Source organism: Canis lupus, chromosome 22 (genome assembly GCF_011100685.1).
Source record: "Canis lupus familiaris isolate Mischka breed German Shepherd chromosome 22, alternate assembly UU_Cfam_GSD_1.0, whole genome shotgun sequence".
In the NCBI taxonomy this organism is placed as follows: Eukaryota; Metazoa; Chordata; class Mammalia; order Carnivora; family Canidae; genus Canis; species Canis lupus.
Genome location: NC_049243.1, coordinates 24,199,200 through 24,224,034, shown reverse-complemented (window position 1 = coordinate 24,224,034; position 24,835 = coordinate 24,199,200). Strand labels below are relative to the sequence as shown.

At 38.7% G+C, this 24,835-nt stretch overlaps 1 pseudogene; it reads right to left on the bottom strand.

Moving 5' to 3' along the window:
- The window catches only part of LOC100855996, a 28,135-nt pseudogene extending 3,644 nt beyond the window's left edge, over positions 1–24,491 (bottom strand).
- Positions 24,492–24,835: the final 344 nt, after the last annotated feature.

The window sequence follows — 24,835 nt, the reverse complement described above, 5'->3', positions numbered from 1 at the left end:
CTATGGAGAGATAGACTATTTTGTGCAAAGCCAAGGGATCTCCTAAGAGCAAAGGAACAGACATCCTTCCTTCTTTTAATGTTATTAGGCATGATGAAAAAAAGTTTATCTCAATGGAGGGACATTGGGACTACATCATGGAGATGACTATGAGGAAACAGAAAGTCTGGGCAGGTAATCCAGGTTTAGTACCAGGGCCAAATGGAAATTAGGAAGAGATGGTTCTGGTACAACATGTGGTTGCTCTGGAACACTTCACTGAGACAATTATCCTGGCATAGAGGAGACACTTTGGCAATATGGTCATTCATGGAAGTGTAAACATCCACCGTCTGTTTGGAGAAGACAGTCTGGAAGTAATCCAGGAGATACAGTATTAGGTTTTATTGAAAGACCACTGAAGCCTGTAAGAAAATCAGCACAGGAGTGAGCAAGGTTCTTCTGAACTGTGGGGCACCAGTTTTCTACAAGAATCATAACAAGAGCAACTGCAGCCAAAAGTCTGGCCTCCTAGAAGATTACTCAGTGCAGATCAACCAAGCCCATGCATTCTAGGAGATTTGGGGAAAGATCTCCAGGTGGATGGTCCATATAATTTGAATGTGAACAAACAATATAGATTTATTTGAATCTCTCTAGCAGGCACTGTCAGTGTTCCATCTATTTCCCATAGGTCCTTACCATTGCCAGGCACAGAAGCTCTGGTTCCACCTGCCAGTCTTTGTGTCCTCTTGACTGAGGACTGATCACCAGAGCCTGTTCTGCTTGAGTGCTTAATATATCAGAAGTTTTGGGGAATAGAAGAATTCCTTGGAGAACAGTATTCAATCAATGGAAATTAGTAAAGAATTACCCCAATTCCTGTATTTTCAAAAGGAATAACTGAGGAATGTATTCTATATGGATGCTCAGAATTCCAGGTGGGAATAAATCACAATGACTCAGAGTTTGATAATATAACCTCTCTTGGCTTCTTTCCTTTCCCTGCCTGTATTGTTTCCTAGGGCTTCTATAAAAAAATAAATCAACTAAGTGACTTAACAGAAGTTTATTTTCTTACAGTTTGGGAGGCTAGAAAACCAAAATACATAAGCAGGACCATGCTTTCTCTGAAGGCTGTAAGGAAGAATTTTTCTTTGCTTCTTCCTCATTCTTGATGGTTGCAAAAATCCCTGATCTTCCTTGTATTACAGCTGTACCACTTAAACCTCTGCTTCCGTTATCACCTGACCTTCTTCTCTGTCTTTCCTCTGTGTCTCTTTTTCCAAATCACCCTCTCCTTTCCCTTACAAGGACACCAGTTATTGTATTTGTGGCCTTCCCTAACCTGGTATGACCTCATTTAATTACAGATGCAAGGTCCCATTTCCAAAGGCCACATTCCAGGTGGACATGAACTTTGGTGGAACACTGGTCAACTGGTATACTTTCTCATTTGTTTTCCCCACATATAGTGTTTCTTAAGGTCACCTCTCCAGGAAACAACTTGCACTTAAATCTTTGTTTCAAGGATAACTTTTGGGAGAGCTCTCATACCTTGCTTAGCAACCACACAAAGGTCTCACAGGAAATAGATGTCTGTCAGGATAATACCTTTTTCTACTTTCTCTCATTGCTTCCAGAGTAATACATTTGACCAAGTCTTGTTTTGGATTAATAAAGTACTATTTCTGCTGTAGGAGGTATGGGATTATTCATCAAAGGAGTAGGAGAATCCAGCTATTAGAAACCAACCAGAACCCAGAGATGATTGGGACTGGATTGTGATGGTGTTAGATTAATGAGGGCTGAACATAAGGTAGAATGAAGTAGAATTTATTAATAATTGGGTTCCTATAATTTCATAATGTATATCTGTCAAGGACACCTGGAGTTAGCCCTAATATGTTGATGGGATGAGTTCTTTTTTTTTTTTTTTTTTTTGATGGGATGAGTTCTTTAAGAATATAAAAGGAAAAACAAAAACAAAAACAAGACAAAGCTATGTAATTATTGGAAATGAGGTAGAAATGCCAGAACAGCCTTGTGGTTAAAAGGCTGGGAGTATAGCAAGCTAGAGTAAATTTATTATATAAAATTAGAGAACTCAGCAGCTGCCTCTGACTTCCAAGGATTATCTCTAAGGATAATCATGTCTCTAAAGAAATGAGGAGGCATCAATATTGTTGAGAAGCTGGTGGTGGCTATTCTTTTCAGGCTAGGGATATAACGTCAGTGAGAAGGACAGAATTCCAAAAGGACAAAGGTCAAGTTTTAGCACTTAACCATCAGAGACAAGGCAGGCCTAATTGTGGTAATGGTAGAAAAGCTGAAATGACACTTGTCACTCCCAAGAATCTATGGATGAATAACAGACTATGGTGTTCTTAAGATAAAGGTCCATGGGCAGCCAGATTGAGAAATCTCTTTTGTAATGAAGAAATTTATTTATAAATTTATAGAGGGTGCATGGTTGCCTCAATCAGAAGAGTATACAACTATTGATCTTGGGGGATCATGAGTTTGAGCCCCATGTGGGATCTAGAGATTCAAAAACAAAACAAAACAAAACAAAAAACGTGGGGGATCAGAAGGCTTATGGCAACTGTTACAATGCAAATTATAACCTGACTCTAATTTCCAGACCTGCAACATTCTTCCAACACAAGCTCCTTTGACTGAAGGGGAGGCAAGGACTCTTTGAGAAATAAGTATTAAATGCTATAACATGTATATACATACTAGTAATTATTCCTATACATGGCAAAGAGACCTATGGTCATTCACCAGAGTAAATGTATAGTGAAGAAAGAGGAACACTCCAATATTTCAAGGATTGTTGAATATACTTTGAGCTGTCATTGATTCTAGGGACCCTGAGTTGGCATGAGGATTTCAAATTCTAGATGTTAAGTGAAGTACTGCTCTAAATCCATCTCACAGTGTATAAGTGGGTCTTAGTAGCATATTCTGTATCATCAGGGAAACAGCTACCCTGATGGAATATTGTAACATACTTCTAAAGACATAGCTAATGCCCTGGCTATGACATTCTAATAGTTGTAGTAGTATCCTTCGAGATAAAAAAAATATACAAGGGCCCAATAGCCAGAACATGCTGATTTACCTATTATGTGAAATATATGGGTTTCAGATACAAGGGTTGGTAGTAGAAGGAACCACTTACCACCATTATCAGTGAGTAACATGTAGAATTTCTGCTTCCTTCTCCCTATAAAGACAGATTCTGCTTGACTAAACATCCTGGTCCCAAAAGGCACTTTTCTTCCAGGGGACACAGCAAGCTAAAACTGTGGCTACTTTGTAGTCACTTTGAGATCCTTATCCAGAAGACCAAATGGCAAAAGTCACCATACTAGCAGGAGGTATTGATCATTCTACTATATAAAACATTGAGAAAACGATGTCTGAAACTCATGGGATTGGTGCTTCCATGCCATGTGACAACAGTATATGAGCTTTATACCAGCTATGGTCTACCATGGAAAGGGTCATCAAACCCCATCATGCATGTAACAGAATAACAAAACTGCTGGTTGTGGATGTGGATGAGGGGAAATCTAGGAATGGCATGATAGATTTTGCTGCCATTGGACTAACTAAAGTACTAGATATTGGGGGTATCTCAGTAACATTTTTATTATTTTTCATTTTGTTTTGTTTTATTTCAAGAAAGTAGACCTGCCAAAATTTTGAAGAATTGTGAAAGGACTGGGTAAAATTTACTTAGCATAACAAGGAGTTCATTTCTTTTTTTTTTTTCTTCATTTCTCATCTTTTATTTGTGCATTTTCTAAGATATGAAATTATGGTCTTATAATATTGTAAATAAGATGTGGAGGAAAAACTCACTATAATTTTGCCATTATTTGCTACAGTTTGGCAGCAGATGTAGATACAGAAATTTGTGCCCACATCTTTGAATATTTCTGAAAGCAGAAGGCTTACTAGAGAAGTTTGCAAACACAATGAAAAGGGACTCATAGAATGGTGTTTCCAGGAAAAGAAGAATGAGAAAAACACTCCAGTTCCCACAGCTTTCAGAGTTTTCAAGGGAAAAAAAAAAAAAAAAAAAGAAGTTTTCTATGAATATAAGTGGAATAAGAGGCTAAACCTTGATCCCTACCTCTTCAGAATACCATTTCAGAGGTAGTCATGAACTACTTAAGAAGGCCAGACCAAATAAGACCTATACGTCCACTGTTATACCATTGATACATACTTAGTTTTTAGGAAGATTCCCGTCATGGCCTTTTTTCCTTCCTAGCTTCCAGCATCGGAGGAGGCAGACCCAGAAGGATAGAGACCAGAATACCAGAAAAGACATAGCTCCAACACACTCATCTCCATTGTAGAGAAAAGACAGAATGAAAAAATAAGTCCTGCCTCCTCTACACTCCAAATTCCTGGGATTGAAACAACCATTTAGGCAAGATATAAGACTTGAACTAGATTTTAATTGGAAGTTTAAATACGGTGCTATAAGGAAATCAATAACAGAAAGTATATAGAAGGTGTCATATAATCTTATCACTAAGGAATTTAATAATCATTAGAGATGAGAGATTCTATATTATTCAGCTGGGAATATACATTTTTTTAATGAAGAAATAAGAAAGAAACAAGTCTAAACTTACTCATATTTACATCCAGTGAATTAGCACTATTTAATAAACTAGTTACATATGATGAAACCAAAGCGTGGGACATCAGATCACAGAAGACAACTACATCCATTATTTTACAAGCAAAAGTACTGATTAAGACATCTGTGCAAACGTGTGACCTACATCACTAGCTGAGGTTGTCTTTGTTAAAGTTCTCGCAAGACAATTAGTTCACATGCAAGTAATTTGAGAGCTAATCCCAGTAAATACCTGTAGAGGAGTTGAATAGTGAAACAGAAAAGAGATGGAAGTCTATTGTCGTATCATTTCCCCCCACCTTTACTTGACATCCAGAAAATTAAGGTCAGTTATTTACAACTCTGAGATCTCTATTTTATGTTTTCCCGGTCTTTTTCTTTTTGTACAAGTGAGAGAGGTGCTGGAGTTATGGTAGGAGTAGTAGAGCCAGTTAGGCTATCTCCTAACTAGCTATCTACTTTTTTATTGTTGTGTAACAGTCGAACCCCCAATTATGAGTTTGTCACAAGAAGAAGCTTTCCTTTTGCTCACATATTTGCTATTTGATGACAGCTTTACAGAGAATCTTGTCTCTGTTCTATGTGGCATCAGCTAGAATGTCTGGGCTGAGGCTGAAAGATCCACTTCCAAAGATGGCTCAATAAAGATGGCTGAAAGTTTGGTGCTGGTGACCAGCTGGATACTCAACTAGACTCCTGTCAACAGTTTTGTGGCACATGAGCCTGTCCCTGTTGCTGCTTGGGCGCCTTTCAACAGGACTCACATTCTGTTGGTCAAAATAGTGGGACAGCTCTGGGATATTCAGGAAGAAGGGGCATAGAATCACCTTTTTATGGAAGGAGTGAGTCTCTTGGTATTATGACAAGCCCTCAGGGAAATGCCCATTCCTGTGTGCTTTCTTTCAAATGGATGGTGGGATCCTAATTCCCCTTAGTCTTCAGTAGTGTGACATATCATGAACCATAACCAACATTTTGTTTTTCAGCCATTTGAATGTATTTGCCTTAATTTAAAAGTGACAAAGCCATTTCATTAGCTGTTGAGAATACTTTGAATTTAATTTGTATGTTTGTATCCCTTACAAATCCTTTTTCGCCCACATTAAATTCATTGTTTTAAGAAATGAATAATCTTCAGAAACCTCTTATGGTAAAAGATATAGAAAAGGAAATAGCTTTAAGCTAAGTCTTACCCATCTCTTTATCAAAGTAGTGCTTCAGGATACAGCTATCAGCTAAATCAGGCCTATCAATTTGAATTTCTCCATGCCCTATTCTTTTTCCCGGGCTTCCCTGTCTTATTGTGTTTTCAAATCACTACAAGAAGGTCTTCCACCTTCTTGACAGTTACCTTTGTCACTAGAAAGGCTTGAATCTGGCATTGAACATAGGTATGACTAGGAGGACTCTCAAGAGTTTGTTGACAAGAAAATCACCCTGAAAAAGTTTTCTTGCTTATGTGTTTAAATACATCTGTTGAGTCAGAGTTTTTTTGTTTGTTTGTTTGTTTGTTTTCCCCCCCCTCAACAAACCTTTCTTTTTCCTAGGGAGAGAAATGGCTCTGTGGAGGTGATATGGGAGAGCTTAGTTCTTGTCTCACGGAGTCGAAGAATAAATCTTGCGGACTCAGGAGAGTGAGTAAAGGGACAGAAGTTTATTAAGTAAAGATACAGAGAAAGCTCTCAGGAGAGAAGGATCCAGACAGGGTTGCCCCTGAAGGCTTATAGGGTTGGTCTTTTATTGAGAGCCTAATCAGGGAAGCTAAATCCTTTTAACATTATGGACTAATATCACCATTGAGTAAGGACTAGTAATAACATCTTTAACGGCTTACTTCCTCTTTGGGGTCTGGTTATTCTTTGTTGGTCACGGATGATTGTCATAAAAAGAAACCCTCCCAGCCCATACCTAGGGCAGGGTGGTCTGGCTTGTTTCTTTATCTCTGGTTTCCTTATACCTCAGCATTCTTGGGATTTTTGTGAGCCTGCTTCCCTGGCCCCCTATCTAGCCCTACCTAGCCCTGTTTGTCCCTAACTCAGAGGCAAGTCTCTGTGTCTGAATAAAAACAGGATTAAAACTGTAAGGGAAATTATTTCTGGGCTGAAATGAATTCTTTTCCGTGGCTTTATTTTGAACTATATTACCAATATTCCTCACGAATATAAAATTGGACAGCCAAATTTCATATCATTTTGATGAAATGAATAAATTCAGTGGGGACTACCACTGGTGCAGAGGGTCTTCAAGACCTGAGAGTTTGTGCTTATTTTGAAGAGTTATCAGATAAGAACAAAAGACAATATAAGCTCCATACAGGCAAGCTGATTTCATGTTTGCCTCAGGCAAACCAAATGTTCACTGTTGATTTACCGTTGAATTGTGAAAGCAAAGGCTATAAAAGCAAAAACAATCTTTGTTCTTTTTTTCCCCATTGTGGTTCCTCGATACCCTAAAGTAATATGATTTTCTATGGAGGATGTGAAGAAGGGTAGGTTAGACTTATGGTTCTGGAAACTTTCAACTGTTTTAATACTGCGGACACGAGCATTAAAAAAATCAAACCATTTCTGTGACAAAGGTTAGAAATACTGTTACAAAGAGAGGGGAATTGAGTTTTAGTGATCTCTTTCCACCTTAGTGTCTCTGTAAAAGCTGTGAGGTTGAAGTAAAGCAATGACACCACAAAATGTTATTTCTAGTATACTGGCATGTCTTTAGAAGGGCACAGGTTTATAGCTTTAGCTATAATGACCAGAGAGGTCACTAATATTTAAATGCTATCTCCTGTGTGAGCAAGAATCTTTGTGAGCAAGAATCAAGCATCATTTCTTCTCTGAGTGAATTATACCAATCAATTTACATAAATTGTGATAAGTCAAAATGTTAAAGCAGCATTTTTCCCCTCCACTTAAGAATAAAGGTATTTACTTTCCAAACTTTATTGACCAAGAAAATGGGAGGAAAAATCATAACACTTTGATACTTTCATAGGAATCTTACTAACCTGATATAACTTATCTTGTCAACAATGTATTGAGTCAGATGAAGGACTGGAAATTCATAAAGATTTGCCGAAATGAACAGAGCTAAGGAAAAGCCAAGCATGGGAGTCAGGCTCATACTTTATTAACCTCAAAATCTCTGGTCAATCCTTTACACAGTATAGTTCCTACTGGTTCTAAAAGTTATTAGGATCATTTACTTCATGTTCTCAGCAAGAGGAAAAAAAGTTTTAGAATACATTTCTCCCGTTAGGTAAAAAGAAAAAAATCCTTAATAATTTTGATAGTATGTAAAAAATGTAATACCTCAATTTTGAATCAAATAATAAACCTGATCCTTTACATTGTATTAGAATTAACAGCAATAGCCATGGAATCTCTGGAATTTTCATGTGTCCTGGGCCTTATACTGTTTCTAGGGCTGCTATACTAAGTACCACCAAATTAGTGGCTTAAAACAACAGAAATGTATTGTTTCACAGTTCTAGAAGTCTGAAATCAAGAGATCAGCAGGGTTGGTTATTTTTGAGGGATCTGATGGAGAATCTGTTTCCTGCCTTTTTTCTAGCTTCCAGTGATAGCTGGCAACCCTTACCATTCTTTGGCTTATTGATATATCACTGTAATATCTGCCTGCATCTTCACATGGCATCCTCCCTGTGTGTCTCTTCTAACTAGGATACTGGTTATACTGGATTAAATGCTCACCTTACTTTAATATGACCTCATCTTAATTTTCATCTTCGTTACATCTGCAAAGTTTATATCTCCAAGTCAAGTCACATGCAGAGGTATCAGGGATGAGGACTTCCACGTATCTTTTGGGGAGATAAATTCAACCCATAGCATGTAGATATCATGCAACAGAGATCAGTTAAAAGACAATTAAGCAGGGATGCCTGGGTGGCTCAGTGGTTGAGCATCTGCCTTTGGCTGGGGGCGTGATCCCAAGTTCTGGGATCCTTTGCCTACTATACATAAAGCACTAGTCCATTTGGAGCAAAATATATTGGTTAAGCTGCTTAGAACTCAAGTCTTCCTATTTTGTGCATGCATTTTTATTGTGTTCCCCAGTTTTTATAGGTCTGATCTATGCTTGCTATAGAGTTTAAAAGCCATTCTGAAACCTAATTGAGTTGGTTTATTTTACTTTCTTTATATAGTTTTTTTGTTTATCTGTTTTTTCCAATAATGAAACTCTCGCAGTACAACTAACGCTTAGATGTCCTAAAAAAGTGTTATTTGCTTTTGGTTTAGAAACTAAATTAGTGTAGCAAAAAGCACCCATAGTATCTGCCTCTCTTATTTTAAATGTGCTGGCTCTGGCTTTTATGTGACACAGATTCCAGAGCAAGCATAGCAGGAGACAACAATTATTAATTTTTATTCTCCTTTTCCAGTTCAGAAGGTAGTTACCTAAATGCTATCCTAAATTTGGAGAAAAGAATATTACCTCTGTGATCCATAGCCTTCCCTTAATCTACTGAACTAGGTTTATTGCCCAATGAGTTAATGAAAAAGAAAGCAGCCATGGAACACACAAAGTGAAACACCGAAAACAAGGGTGAAAAATGAAGTCATCCAGCTCTTCTCGAAACCCAGATTCTGGCTCTGGAAGTCAAGTGTCTGGAAGGTATAATGAACTTTTTGAAGCATGTAATTCATGAAGACTGTCATATGGAGGGATGGTTACAATCAAAGCTAAAGTATGGCACATGGTTAAGAGTTCTGTGAGGTGCTGCTAGATGATAAGAAGGGGAAAAAAGTATTCAAGGCAGAAATGATTTGGGGGAATATGGTTTAAACAGAGTTAAATAGGCTTATCTAATTTAGAATTCCTTAGATCCATGAATGTAATAATATGCATTATAAACTACTAAAATTAGGGATATACTTTGTAGGTAATGGGTTCTGCAACCATTTCTAATGTGAAGGTAGGGAGATTTTCCCCCCACCTACCCAGAAATAATATCAGATTCCATAGGTAAGGGGTTCAGTTTCACTAGACAGCCCTCCACTATAGATGCCAATTGAAAGCTCAGGTTACCTGTGCTCCTGACCAACTGGCTACAAATTGGAGGTTCCTTCCATTGACCCTCCCTGGATTTGATTAGTTTGCTAGACCAGCTCACTGAAAACTCAGAGAAATATCTTACTTAACCAGATTACTGGTTTCTTCTTTCTTTCTTTCTTTTTCTTTCTTTCTTTCTTTCTTTCTTTCTTTCTTTCTTTCTTTCTTTCTTTCTTTCTTTCTTTCTTTCTTTCTTCTTCTTCTTCTTCTTCTTCTTCTTCTTCTTCTTCTTCTTCTTCTTCTTCTTCTTCTTCTTCTTCTTCTTCTTCCTTCCTTCCTTCCTTCCTTCCTTCCTTCCTTCCTTCCTTCCTTCTTTCCTTCCTTCCTTCCTTTCTTCTAGATTTTTTATTTATTTGACAGAGAGAGAGAGAGAGAGAGAGAGAACACAAGCAAGGGGAGCAGTGGGAAGAGGGAGAGGGAGAAGCAGGTTCCTCACAGAGCAGGAAGCCCAGTACAGGCCTCTCCAAGACCCTGGGATCATGACCCAAGCTAAAGGCAGATGTTTAACCAACTGAGCCACCCAGGTGCCCTTGATTACCAGCACCTTTTAGAGAGATATAACCAGGAACATCCAATGGAAGAGATGCACACTTCAAGGTATGTGGAAAGCTTGAACAGCTTCCATGCTTTCTAAGCAAACCATTCTCCTTAAATCTCCACCTACTCATCAACCCGGAAGCTCTCCAAATGCTCTCCTTGTGGGTTTTTATGGAGTCTCTTACAAGGGTATGATTGATTAAATCATGGGCCGCTGGTGGTTGATTCAACTTCTGCTCCCTCTCCTCTTCCCAGAAATAGGGGCTATGGAAGTGGGGTTGGGACTTCAAATTCCAACTCTCTATTCACAGTTGTTTCCCCTGGTAATGAGCCCCCATCCTTAGGTATTTTCTAAAAGTTACCTCATTAACATAAATACAGTGATAACATCTTGTTATGAGTAACAAGACATTCATTTCATTTTATACCTCTGATGTGATTTTAGGAACTGAGGGCAAGAGACCAAACATTTTAATAAATGATACTTTCATTGCTCTTATGAATGGCCAAATATATATTTTTTATAAATCATAATTTGAAGTTCACCACCCAGTCTTCAAGCAAAGATTCCTTACAGCAAAATGATCATACCTGTCAGAGTACTGTGTACCATTTATAGAATAGATATAGCAATAGTATCTATACAAATATGCCTAACATTTGGAGAAAAGCCAGTGTAGGGTAGGGATAGATTAAAATAAACCACTCATTTTTCCTATAAAGCCATTACAAATATTTTCATATTTTTCTATTAGTTTGATTATTGCTTTTCTCCCTTCTTCTATGGTTACTTGTAGACATAGCCTGAAAAATAGAAGTCAAAAGATACCGGTACGTTAGTAGAATTCCAGTTAGTCATTAATAGTGGGTCAAGTTCACCAACATATTTCATAACCAAAATGTCTCCCAGAACAGTACCACTCAGGTTTGTAGGCTGCATTCAACCTTGTCAGGTTCCAAAAGCAAGAATGGTCTCAGCAAAACCTGGCATCCCCCTTTCAGCATTTGATATAATTGACCTAAGAGACATTCTCATCTCCTGCTCTAAGCCTCTTTTGAGGTGTTAATGCAATACTGAATTTCCCTTATTACATAACCCATTCATGTATTTATTCCTTTACCCATAGCTAGCTATTAAGTTTCCTTCTATGCATTTGTACTCAAAACTTTTCCCCATTTGGAAGGGACATTAGGTTCACCACTGTGCTTATATAGTTTGCACACAGCAAGTGTCCTCTCCTCAATTCACTTCTATTCAGCTAGGGTGAGGTTGCTCAGGTGCAGAACTAGTGGGCTATCTTTACTGTTAGTCCCAGTTTTGCCAGACATGGGAAAGGTACATCCTGCCACATCAGGCATTTAGAAGTTCTAACAAAAAGGTTAAAAATTTTAGTTTCTTGGTTAGGATTCATCCCTGCTGCCAGCTCTTGTAGTTGCAGCCCCATCATATAACCAGCGCATCAAGTAGGGAGGGGAAAAAAAAAAAGCTGTGGTGATATGGGGAAGAAACTTCCTTGTTTACCTCCTCTTCCTCAGATCCACCAGAAAACCAGAGAAATCTATCCAATGGGGACATTTTTTTAGCCCACTCATGTTCATGTTGAGTGTGAGCTCACATTTGTGGAGGCATGTAAACTCGCCCTTCACGCTTTTATCTCCCTCTTTTAGCCAATCATCTTTTAATTGCCCATTCCAATTCTCTGTTAAAACTATTGCTGTGGGCAGCCCCCGTGGCTCAGCGGTTTAGCGCTGCCTTCAGCCCAGGGCCTGATCCTGGAGACCTGGGATAGAGTCCCGTATCAGGGCTCCCTGCATGGAGCCTGCTTCTCCCTCTGCCTGTGTCTCTGCTTTTCTGTTTCTCTGTGTATCTTATGAATAAATAAAATCTTAAAAAAAAAAATAAAACTATTGCTGTGAGGAGGCTCTCTGTCCACTGTTGGCCATTATGGGTTGTAAAATGTGTTCCCTGGTCTGCAGAAATGATGGCCTGCCATCCAAATTGGTGCACTATCTTCTGTTCTGGTTCTTTTGTCATACTCAGCATTTGCATCCACACCAAGTAGGTATAGATCAATGCACAGTCAGCATCTATTCCCATCAGGCCCATCTGCAGCCTGCATTACTACCAGCATCAGTCTCATGTGCCAGCTATGATCAAGGCCTTTTCTACCATGGAATCTATCACATAGCCATCTGCAGTCTCTGTCTTTCCTGGCAGACAGAACAGTTTTTATGGGCTTTTTTTTTTTTTTTTGCCTCAGAGGGTGCAAAAGAGAAGAGAGAGTCAGCCCATCTCTGCATTGCTGCAGTACTACCAGGTTCACTCATTTCATGGACCCAGGTGGCCACCTTAAGTGAGCACACAGGGATATCTGCTTATTAATTCCCATCACATTCTGAACTGGAAAGAAGATTCTTCTTAGGGCATCACCATGTCCTACTTCAATGCACTCCTCAAATTCCAGCGATTTTCTTAGGGCTATGCCCTATAAGGACATCTTTTAATAGGCTTCCATTGCCCTCCTGTCTAATCATATGACCAGGCCATTAAGCACTGCCTGGGAGTCAGTAAAAACCCATACCTAGGAGATTTTACAACTGTTCAATTCTTCCATCATTGCTAGGAAATCAGTACACAATTCAGCCCACCAAGCTGATTTGTTTTTACTTTCTTCCCTCAGAATGGTAACCTTCCATATATGATGTTGTCCATTCACCTAGGAACTGCAACTTCTTTGTTGGTCAGTTGAGAATTGTTTATAGGGCACTACATTAATAGAATCCAACAGCCTCTCATGCACTTCCAGAATCAGTCATTGGGGGAAAAGAGGCTCCTTGCATATAAGTATCTCTTCCTTGCAGTGCCTAGGCAGCATGATCCTGTACAAACCATTTAAATTCTATTCTGAAATTTTGGGGGCACTGACAGCCCCATTAAAGTGTTTCTCTAGGACATCGTCCTAGACATTATAGCTATTTCAGGTTTTAAGATCACTTTATGTCTGCTTCATAGAAGTAGCTTCAATTAATAATGTCCAATAACAAGGTAGTAAATGCCTCTCAAACAGAAATTCTTCTAGTTCAAAACTCCAGTAGTGTTGCTGGGAGGTGCTCATAAGTCCCAATCCGTGTTCCACTTAGGGCTATCACACAGAGAATTTGTCCCTACCAGCATTCCAGCTTGTATTCTACACTGTGTGGGCTCAGAAAGTCTTACTGGTTCTCATTTAGTATATCCAATTAACATTGCTTGAAGGGCAGATTTACATGCCTTCTATTTTACAGTATAAGGTAGGGGAAGCATTCCCCAGTGAGATATAATGTCTATCTCTACAATATAATCAAGTAAAAGAGAGTGTACATAAAACCCTTTCACATAAAACCTGTTCAAATATACCAGTTCTCCTACACATTTTTACCTAATTCCATCAACTCTTACTCTTGCATCAAATCTTCTGTTTCCTAACTGTAGACTCTATTAAGACTTTATCTACAGGTTTTTGCTTTGCGATACTAGACAGGGGAAGTTTCCTCAGCCAGACTTATTATTTATTCTCAAAAAAAAAAAAAAAACCAAAACATTTAGGTAAAGAAGACACAACTTATTTATATAAAGCTTGTTTAAACATTCCAACTTTCATAATCTTATCAACCATTACATTTTTTATATTCTCTCAATCCAATTATAGCCCAAGTTAGGGTTTTGCCAATGGGTTTTTATACTGCAGATCATGGAACAACACCTGTATTAAAAAATCCTGGTAACTTCTCTTCTCTACCCCTGATGAATTTACCTACTCCCATGCAATAGATTTCAGGTGTCCAACAAAGAGTAGAGCAGAGAGACCCTAGTCCTTTAGTCAATTTTTTATGTTTATTAGCCTCATCATTGTCCTAAGTGATTGAAGGTCAAGTATTTCATAGTAATCTCTACCTTAGGACTTTTTAAATTTCTCCAAATTGAGGTAAAGAGAATAGATGTGTTTGGGGCCATTTAATGTTGGAGGACCAATAGGGGATCCCTTTGACATCCCAAAGTTTTGATAGTGCTGTATTATAACTTTTGTTTTAATCCATCAATGTCTATTTTACTCATCCCATTTCTAATATTCTACAGATTTCCATCCTGCTGGGATGAGTTCTATGACTTCTTTCTTCCTGTTTCCTCTTTGTTTCACTCCTATCAACATTTGCTTTACCCATCTTATTTCTTAAAATAACCTTTTACAGATTTCTACCTAATTGGGAAGAGCCCCCTGGCTCTTACCTAGGCCTTTTCCCATTCTCTTGTTAGTTGACCTAATTTATTTATTTGTATCTGTAAGACACAGGAAGGGAAATTGAGACAGCAAATTCTGTCTGTCCCTTGTTTATATAGGGTGCCTTTATGAAAAGGGCCCCTTTAACCAGAGCATTTACTATGATGGGGTAATTGGCATATTTACTGGGTGAATTTCCCTGTTGTCATGCAAGCCATGTGGCTTGCATATGAAGCATATCAGCTGCTACATCTGGGGAATTCCACATGGCATTTATAGGGGGAGATGGACAGCCTCCCTTCTCAAGGTAAGCATACCATACAGTGGCTCTTATCCAGTTTTCCAGGCTAACATATAGCCCTCTGTGATTGTTCCATAGTGAGTTGTGGGTCCTGTATCAACCCAAAAATGCTCTTTCAGTCTACAGCATTCAAAACCAAAGATATAGCTCCTAAATTAGTTATACTCAAATCTGTTTCATTAAAGTTTCCTCAAGAACTTCATTATATCAATCCACAAAAGGAAACAATTCTTGTACACTATCTTCCCTGGTTTCCTGGTTTGCTTTTCCCCCATGTTGCCTACCTTACTGGTAGCCAGTTAATTATTAAAGTATATAATTCAGGGATAGCCAGATGGAAGAGATACATAGTGCAAGGTACGGGAAAGGATGTGAAGCTTCATGCCCTCTTAGAGCATACCGCTCTCCCCAAATATCCACCTGTTCATCAACCAGGAGGTTTTCAAAACCCCACCATTTTGGGTTTTTATAGGAGTTACACTATATAGGTATGAAGGATGAAATCTTTGGACACTGGTGGTTGAACTCAATCTCCAGCCTCCCTTCCCTCCTCAGGGATCTGGAGGAAGCCTTGGCTCCACCCACAACAGGGTTCCCATCCTTAAAGGCCTTAAATGCCTTCCAAAAGTCACCTATTAACACAACAAAAGATATCTTTATTGCTCTCATCACAGGAAATTCCAAGAGTTTTAGGATTTCTGTGCCAGAGACCAAATATTTATTTCTTATTATACATCACAGTATTATGGTACATTTCAAACTTCACAGAAACCGGGATCCCTGGGTGGCGCAGCGGTTTGGCGCCTGCCTTTGGCCCAGGGCGCGATCCTGGAGACCAGGGATCGAATCCCATGTCGGGCTCCCAGTGCATGGAGCCTGCTTATGTCTCTGCCTCTCTCTCTCTCTCTCTCTCTCTGTGTGACTATCATAAATAAATAAAAATAAAAAAAAAAATAAAAAAAAAAAAACAAAAAAAAAAACAAACTTCACAGAAACCTGCTTTATTGGAATACATCATGGGATTTAATTTCCAAAAACCTCCTTTTTAAGAAACGATGACCTGCACAGATGCTTCTTATCCTTTTTGACTGCAGGATCAGAACAAAAATGGAGTCACTAATGTCAGAGACAAATGGAGTTGGTCAAAGTAGGCACATTAAAGAAAAATAAAAATCAACCTTATCTAAATTGCAGGAATTTGTAGCTCTTCTCAGAAATCAGCAGAGGATGTCAACCAGTCCACAAATGTCAAGTTTGTTTACATCATCTTTGGGTTCCCTTATTCCCCTGACTTAGCTACCCTGATCCAAATAAGGAAAAATACCACTAGGCAACCATTCAGCTGAAAAAGCCAAATAACTTCCACATTTACCACATAAATGAATACACACACAAAACCCAACACTTCAGTCTGTGAGCACCTTGAAACTCATTGCTCTAGTAACCTTGAGTTTCCTGGTTTGCAGGTGGAAACTCCTGCAATGAAATCATCTTCCTGATGTACAGTTTGTTTTCTGACATGACAATGGTTTTTAAAAATGCTCCCCGCCCCCCCCCCCCCAAAAAAAATAACAGTTCCATAGGAGATGGTCTCTGGAATTTACTATAATTTGAGAAAATAAATATCAAAAATATAAAACCTCCTACAAATATAGGACTTTAAGGAAGAAACTATTATTTTATTAATTTGAAATATTAGTGGTTTTTGAGAATTGAGTACATTAGCTTATAGGGTAACACTTCTCACGGAATCTAAATGAGAATTAAAGCAACTTTATTTAGATATTAAATTATCTGAAACAATGTTATTTTTCCCTATACATAAAAAGCTTATTTTGAATTAGTTTGAAATAATTATTTTGAATTAAAAATTTATAAAATACTTTTAAGTAAATTTATCCATATCTGTTTTTGTAGCAATTAAAAAGGTGTTATTCCTATTTACACAGTTTTACTGATTTCTCTTTGCCTTTCAAAATTCTTCCTTAGTGCTCCTTATATTTGTAAGAGGTGAGGAGAGGCAAAACTATAATTTATATCAAATCCAAATTCTCATAATATCTTTGAAGATTTTAGACTTTTAAAACATGGTTTATCTTTGAAAAATCAAGTATCACAGCTGTTACCAAGAAGCACTGACTGCCAGAGTTAAACGTGGTAAAAATGTTAAAAATTCATCTCTTCTATGAAGTATTTTATCTTGGTCTTCTAATTGAGGACATTGATTGGCCGAAGATATTCTAAGCAGTAAATACTGACATATCAACACCATATAGCTAGTTAAGTTTTCTCTCACCTTCCAACACTTACATTATCCCCCTAACCACACACCTATTCAGGATAATACTTCTATGCTTACCTATCTCCTGTTATCTTCTCTAGTTACTTTGTTGTTTTTACTTCATTCTTATTTTCACTCCTTGGTTCTGTTATTCAGCCTTAGGTCAGGTGCTTCTTCCTTAAAAAATAATAAAACAGTATTTCCTAGAGTTTGTTCTGTTCTTAATGTGTTCAGTGACCAGCTTCTCCCTTAATTTTCAACACTGGAGGTTGACCTTAGGTATCCATGCATACCCAAGGATGTTCCTTTCACTATTAATTTTACAGATAACAGCATAAATGGACAAGCATTATTGCTTTTCCAGCATATGTCTACTCTGTGCACTCTGGGTAGCCATACAATTGAGATGAGTTTGACCATGCTCCCAGCATTTTAGTTTGCTCTATAATCTCAGTGCCTTTGCCTCAGTGATTAAGTTAAACCATGTCTGTCTCAGCACCAAGCAAGGTTGGAAATCTGTGGTAGACTGAATAATGGCCTCTCAAAGATGTCCATAGCCTAATGTCCCAAATCAGTGAATATTACCCTATATAGAAAAAGGGCTTTGAATTACTGTATATAGAAAAAGGGTATTGTGATTAAGTTAAGGATTTGAGGTATAGAGATTATCCTGAATTATTCCCTTGGGTCCTAAGTGTAATCACATGGGTTTTTATTAGGACTCCAGAGGAGTCAGAAAGCAAGGAGAACGTTATGTAATGATGGAAGCAGAGAACTGGAGTGGTATACTTTGGAAATAGAGAAAAGGATCACAAGTCATGGAATACAAACAACGAACACTGAAAGAAGCCACTAAACACCTTGACTTTAGCCCAAAAAAAACTGATTTTAAGCCACCAAATGTGTGGTAATTTTTGCAGCAGCAATAGAAAACTAATATAGGATTAGGATCCAATCAATGGGTCTTTCTTGATCACAAAAGAAATTTCATGTTTTCTGTATGGTATATAGAACAGATATGAGGTATGAAACCATTAGCCATTAACCCATATGATTAAAGACAGCTTGAAGGTGAAACTGACAAATGTAGAAGAGAAAAAAAAAAAAAAAGTATAGAAAAGCAGGAGCACAGCCCTGGTCAAAACATGCTTGAAACCTGCAACGATTCAGGACTGTTGTAGTTACATAAACTTATAAATTCCCTTCAACATTGACAAGAGTTTTCAATTACTTGCAATGGAAAGCAACTTAATATAACAGTTTTGTACAAAAACCTAAATTTTTGAATACAACATCTAGTATACTTTCAAAGCTGAATGAAGTAAGAAGGAAGCTGTCCTGGTTTGAACCAGTATAACTAATTAGTAAGAACTCTGAAAGCAGGCATGATATTATGGTGCCTGTCTTGTTCACCACCATAGCCTCACTCTAGCACTGTTAACAAATGTAAATGGTGCTTAATAAATATTTTTGAAATTAGTTGATGACTATAGTGTGCCTGGATGGCTTACTCAGTTAAGTGTCAGGCTCTTCAGTTTTGGGTCAGGTCATTATCTCAAGGTCATGAGATGGAGCCCTGGTCTGGCTCCACTGAGCATGGAGTCTTCTTGAGATTCTCTTCCTCTCACTCCCCCTCTGCCTTTCACCCTGCTTTTGTGTGCACATGTGTTCTTTCTCTCTCAAAAATAAATAAATTATTTTTTTAAAAAAGAAATGAGTTGATGACTAAATATAAAATGTACAAAGTGTGACTAGAATATCGTTATCAGCTAATCTTACCTTAAAAATATGTTTTAAGCTGTAAGAGGTTGAATATACAAATGCACAATGGCCGAGCAGTAAATAAAAATAGAACTCTGATCCACAACCTCTAGTAACCAGTCAGGAAGGCAAATCACAACCTCTGTAAGCAATCGGCTCTAAACAATCAGAACTTGGTCAGTGACTGCCAGCTTCCCTATCTTTGCCCTATGACTCCAACTCAGGACCTACCAAAGAAAGCCAAATATGCTCCTCAAATCAATCACATAAGATGCCTAACTTCTAGTTAGCCTGCCTCTAGCTTCCTCTTGCCAACAATCTCCAATAAGTACATACCTGACATCATCTCTTTTTCTCTATAAAACCTTTCTCATTGCCAAGTGACAGTGGCTTGTGGCTGACTCCTTTGCTATAGCAAACTGAATTAATAGCTTCTGTTTTTTCTCATTTGGATTGTCTTCATTTATTTCCACAGCTATACAAACGAGGTTGACAATCTTTCTTTAGGTTATTTCTTGTCTTATTTATGCATAAGACACAGTTTCTGTGAAAAGGTACCTTTTCAATAAGTCTTCACCAAATAAATGGGTCGAACAAATTTTTTTGAAATGCAAAGTGAATAGATGGGAATTAAATATTTCTGTCCTGAAATAATCTCCCATTGATCTGGAATTTGCTTAAAGTTTGACCACAGATTCTGCACCAGACCTTGGGGAAATTATATTCTGGAGGGACAGAGAAGATATTTATATAATTTATATAATTTATATTTATATAATATTTTTAATTATAACCTTAGTAAGGGCTGAAGGTAGAAATTCAGAGGGATAAAATGATATGGTACAAGGGTTCCAGGCTTGACTGAGGACTGAGAAGCGCTTTATAAAATAGGGATAGAGGATACAGTTGCCCCTTCCTCTAATTATCTTCTAAAACTTTAGAGATTAGTTATGATTTCAGGAAGGATTTAAAACCCAAATGACTTTAACTGAATTCTTGTCATTCGGGCAGAATGGGGCAAAAAACTTTTGGCTTATGGGAAAGTAAAGTTACATTTCTTAGCATACTAGAGATTTCGGATTCTGACTCATACCTACCATACTTACATACCCTACTCCTTAGGTGTTAAAAATGATTGTATCAGATTCATTTATTTTCCTTGTAGAAATATCTGTGCTTTTATAGTAAACTACTTGTATAAAAAAAAAAAAAAAAGTGAATAAGGACTGCTTGAAAACTCATTGGCTTTTGTTTCCTGGCAAAATACAGGGCAGATTCCTTAATAGAGTCCTTAGGAATACTCTTCATAATTTATCCTCAAACCTGTCTTGCTTTAATTTCCTAAGACTACCTATCACTCCTTTAGTATTTTCAACATGCCAAGTTTCTTTTCTTTATACATGGAACTTATTTTCATAGCTCCATCTTTCTATTCATGTGCTTTAATCAACTTGAATTGCCTTGTTTGCCTTCTTTCGCTTGTATATTCAGTACATATGCCCAGGCTAACTATGATTTCTCTGTGAGACTTTTCCTACACAACCCACCTTAGATAAGCATTATTAATTTCCTACTTTACCCTTATAATTTAGCACAATTTCTTATCACTAATTTAGTTTTCTGAAGTGTTAGGGCAAGTATTTGGAGATGAAAACCACATATTTCAGTTGTTTTCACCAACAGCATTCATAATATTATTGTTCAAATTTCTATTTGACATTTTTTAACCTAAACTGATTTATTATGAAACTAATTTAACTTAAAACAATATAATACTTCATATAACTAAAATGCGGTCTCAAATACATAGATTATTTCAACTCTATTTACAATTTGGAAAATCATTTATTAAGAGAAGTTAATGGTGTAGTTATGAACAGTAATTTATAGTGGTTAAGAGGTCAAGCTCTAAAGCTCTGAAACCAACCTATTCCAACTTGACTTTTGGACCTGCTACTTACTAGCTGTGTGACCATGAGCAAATGACTTCTACTTTTTGTGTCTCCATATCTCCATTTCCTGATAAGTCAAATGGGGACATTTATAGTACCTGGCATAGAATGTTGCAGTAAGGTATATAAATGGATAAAAAGAGGTTAAAACAATGTCTGGCACATAGTAATGTCTTAGCATATTGTACTCATTAATTCTATTAGTAGTCATGATTGTAACGTAGAAAGAGGCAAGGGATCAGTTGTGTTGTTAGTATGTACCAGACAATATTCTAGTTTTTTCATCCATCATGGACTTATAGTCTACCAAGGGGGCAGAAACATAAGCAGATCAATGCACGTCACATCGTGTGACACACAAGAGGTGAAGGCACATAGGAGATCAGGAATATTGTAGGAGAAGCATTAGAGAAGAAGTGACATCTGGGTTGAGTTACAGAGTTCTAGTAGGAGTTAGCAACAACGACAACAACAAAAACAGAGAGGCAGGGTCCTAGGCGTACAGTCCCACATGAATGCAGGGAACCTGGGAGACCATGGCACTAAGAGCCCCTCACTATAGTATGGCAGTGGTAGTCAATAACCAAGGTCAACAGAGAAAGATGATTTTAGATTGGAAAAGGGTTTGTGTTTCATGTGGAGATGTTTGGATCTTTCATAGAAGGAGTTAGAAAAAAAATTAGCACAGAAATTTTATTTTTGATTATTTTAAAACTATTACTTGCCATTAGTATGGACAATATATTAGGACACAGTGAGTTAGGAGCAGGTATGCCAGGTAGAAATTTACTGCACTAATTCAGAAATGATTAAAAAGCCCTGGATAGAAAGAGGAATAATTTACAGAGTAGAGAGACAATATTTGAAAACATATCAAGCGGGTTGAGAAGAATAACAAGGCTAGAGGTGAAAATGGGAGATTGTGAGGTTTGGGCATGTTTGCAGAAACATAACTATAATTAAGTTTTAATTGAGGAAAAACAAGATGGAATAGAAAAATGCCACATGGCACTGAATGTTCAATATTTTCTGGCTTAAAGTATTAAAGTAGTTTTTTAATCAATTAACTGATGTCCTGAACTTGGAGACCACACTACATAAATAAGAGGTAAGTAAATGTTTGCCACTATCATTATGAGAACACTGAGGTTATAACTTATTATAAGCTATAATTTAAATAATTTATTTTGATAAACAAAATGAAAGGTAAAAAAATTGGTAACTCTTGTTACTTATGTAATTTGTGTTAATTATGGCTTTGTGTTGTTTTAAATATACATTATAACATAAGAGCAATCTTATGAAATGGGTATCTATATCCCATTTTATTTATGAAGAATGTGAAGTTAAAAGCATTTAAATAATGTAAGGTTAAATGAGAAGTGGCAGAGCCAGGATTAAAATTCTAATCAATCAACTCTGCATATTTTATTCCTCTACAGCCACATTACACTCTTGACAAAGTAAAAAATAAAGCAAATAAAAAGATTAGATAGACACTAAATCCAGTTTTGTATAGAAAGGTCACATTTCTTCTACATGCGAGGAAGAAAGCCTCCTCCAATATGAAAAAAAAAACATTAATTAATATTGTACTCCTTACAATGTGCTGACATTGTGACACGAGTTGGGACTTTGAAATATGCAAAGTACTGTTTTTGTGTGTAAGAAATGCAAGGCTCTGACCTCAAAGAATATTTACAGACTACTACTGAAAGTATAAGAAGGCAGAAAAGTGGGGCTAAAATGGTGAAGCAATACTTAAATCCAGGGGCACAATTTTGCATAGTCTGAATTCACCTTCACCTGTATAAGGATAAACAGAAAGTATCTCAGATTTCAGTGTTAGGAGATTTAGATTATTATGAAGAATTCAGAGAAACCCTGATGGTACTCCCACTTGATACTCTTTACATTAAAAAAAAAAAAAAAAATTTATTCTCCCCAGAGATCTTTTTCCAATTAATTCAGAGGAAAGGAAATAAAGTCAGACACTTCTCCACTCCACCCCTAAGCTCTGCCTCACCCAGAACAAGGAGTGAAAGAGGGACGGGGCCCAGTTTCCCACGGAGCCCACCCCTTCTCCAACACTTCCTTCCTAACAAAGTGCAAGATTAGAAAAATTTAACTATATTGTTTTTACCCTGGCACTGCAAAGAGGCCCCACTGAAGCCACAAAGTAAGCGGGGGGGGGGGGGGGGGGGGGGGGGGGACGGACGGAGGAGGGGAGGCAGATTTTTTTTTTTTTTTTGGTAATGCAAAACCAATTTATTTCCGTGTATGACAATGAAGATTGGGATACTATTAAAAGTAAAGCTGTCTTCTGTCAAATAGAGATCCAGATTTTTAAGTAGCTGCTTTTGGGAACTACTACGATGGAAGACTTGCTGCGTTGCCTTCAGATGTTAAGCCCGTCTGCCTGATGCTTCACCAAACTGTTCCGAGGATGCCTTCCTCCGAAGTCAGCCTTTCTAATTCCTCCTGAGAGCTATGCTGGTATTCCAGATATTTTGTTCCTCTTCTGTTTACCTATGAACCTTTTCAGGAATACTAACAGCTACAATACAAAACAAACAAAACCCACAAAAACGAAAACAGGGAAGGACTCATTAAAGACCTTCACATGAAGCCCCCTCTGAGGCAGAGAAGATGCCCTGGCTGGGCGAGGGGGGTTGACGGAGGTGAGATAATGGGACAAGGAGAAGAGAAAGCCCCCAAACCTTTTTCTTTAACCTGAACCTCTTTATAGATTTACGACTGTCACGGAGGGGAGGGAGTTTGGAGGGACAGTACTTCTTCAAAGGCAGGGAATGAAAACCAAATAAGCAATTGTTCGGGTCATAATCTCCTGCCTCCTTGCTCCTGAAATCTTTGGGGACGGGGAGGGGAAAACGGGAGGTAGGAAGTGGATGGGGGGGTAATGTTTGAGGGTCTGGAGCTCAGAGCTCACTGCCCAAGCAGAGGCAGCAGAAGAGGGGCGGCTGCTGGGTCCTACCGAGCTGTAGGAGGGGCCTCAGCGCGAGCCGTAGGGACCGTAGGGAGCCGCCACGCGGGCTCGTCCTGCCTCTCCGCCAGCTCCGCACAGCTCCGAGGGCCGGCGCAGGGCGCTCCAGCACTCGGCTCCTCCGGCAGGGGGCCGGCCTGCAGCACAGCGTCAGCGCGCTCCCCTGGAAGCTGTCCTGGACGTCACTCCCCATCAAAACCTCACGCTAGATGAAGGAGGCCTTCTCACCGCGAAACACCAAGTCCATCGCGCACACGCGGCGGGAGGACTCGTCCAGGAGCTTCACACCTCGGGGGCATCAGCCCCGCTGTGAGACTTCGTTGGCCGGCAGAAGTAGAGGCTGGCGTATCTCTTACAGACGCCCTTGAGGTCCTTCCAACGCCCTTGAGGTGCTTCTACGCCAGGAACCTGCACAGTACGGGCTTGCAAGCCAGAAGGACCTGCATCAGGTCCCGAGTCATCTTCCGTGGCGCGTCTGTGGTGCTCGAAGGCCATTTGCCCGGCGGAGCGGCTGCGGGAATTGCAGGCTCTCGCGAGACCTCAGCTCTGCGTGTCCCTCTTCGGGCACCGTAGGCGCTAATCTCTCTGGATGCCCGCAGCCGCTGGTCTGGAAACTTCTCAGATGCCCGGCTCAAAGCAGCGAAAGGTCAGAAGGTCAGAAAGGTATCTCCTAACTTTGGGTGACCCACTTTTTTTTTTAAGTTTTATGACTTAAGATTTTATTTATGAGAGACAGAGGAGGGGGGGCAGAGACACAAGCAGAGGGAGAAGCAGGCTCCAAGCAGGGAGCCCGACGGTGGACTCGATCCTGGGACTCCAGGATCAGGCCCTGGGCTGAAGGTGGCGCTAACCGCTGAGCCACCCGGGCTGCCCAGGGCACACAGTCTTTTGACCAGACTAACTGCTCCCCTGCTGCCTTTATCTGGAGTGCATGAGTCAGTCTTGCTTGGGGCTTTGACATTCAGGGATCAATTCTTTTTTTTTTTTTTTTAATAATTTTTTTTTTTAATTTTTATTTATTT